Raw genomic sequence first — 849 nt, 5'->3', positions numbered from 1 at the left:
ATCAATAGAAAGCCCACCGATTGGGAGAAGATCTTTACTAGCCATACAACGGACAAGGGTCTCATATCTAAAATATACTTGGAACTCAAAAAATTAAACCACCCAACAACAAATCCTCAAAGAAACAACTGCCCAATAAATAAGTGGGCGAAAAACTTAAAGAGAATCTTCTCTGAAGAAGAAAGAAGGATGGCCAATAGACACATGAAGAAATGTTCAACATCCCTAGCCATAAAAGAAATGCAAATCAAAACAACATTGAGATATCACCTCACTCCAGTTAGAACAGCAAAAATCAAGAACTCTAACAACAACAGATGCTGGAGGGGATGTGGACAGAAAGGAACCTTACTTCATTGTTGGTGGGAATGTAAACTTGTTCAACCACGTTGGAAAGCAGTATGGAGGTTCCTCAAAAGACTTCACATAGATATCCCCTATGACCCAGCAATCCCACTTTTGGGTATTTGCCCAAATGTATACAAACAAGACCACACTAAAGCTACCAGCACACCTATGTTTATTGCAGCATTATTTACCATAGCTAAGATATGGAACCAACCCAGATGCCCCTCAGTAGATGAATGGATCAAGAAAATGTGGTATATATACACAATGGAATTCTATGCCTCCATCAGAAAGAATGACATTGCCCCATTTGTTAGGAAATGGAAAGGTTTGGAAAAAATTATATTAAGTGAAGTAAGCCAGGCCCAAAGAAACATAGGTCCCATGGTTTCCCTTATTTGCAATATCTAGTATAGGTATGAGTCAAGCGGAAAGGGTCAGATAATGTGATGTTAGGAAAATGAACCCTTAAATACGTATTTTAATGTTTTCGTTTCTTTC

Source organism: Dipodomys merriami, unplaced genomic scaffold (assembly GCF_024711535.1).
Source record: "Dipodomys merriami isolate MVZ:Mamm:240054 unplaced genomic scaffold, mDipMer1.0.p SCAF_1189, whole genome shotgun sequence".
Lineage (NCBI taxonomy): Eukaryota > Metazoa > Chordata > Mammalia > Rodentia > Heteromyidae > Dipodomys > Dipodomys merriami.
The sequence above is the reverse complement of the archived record's forward strand: the minus strand, read 5'-3'. Positions refer to the sequence as shown.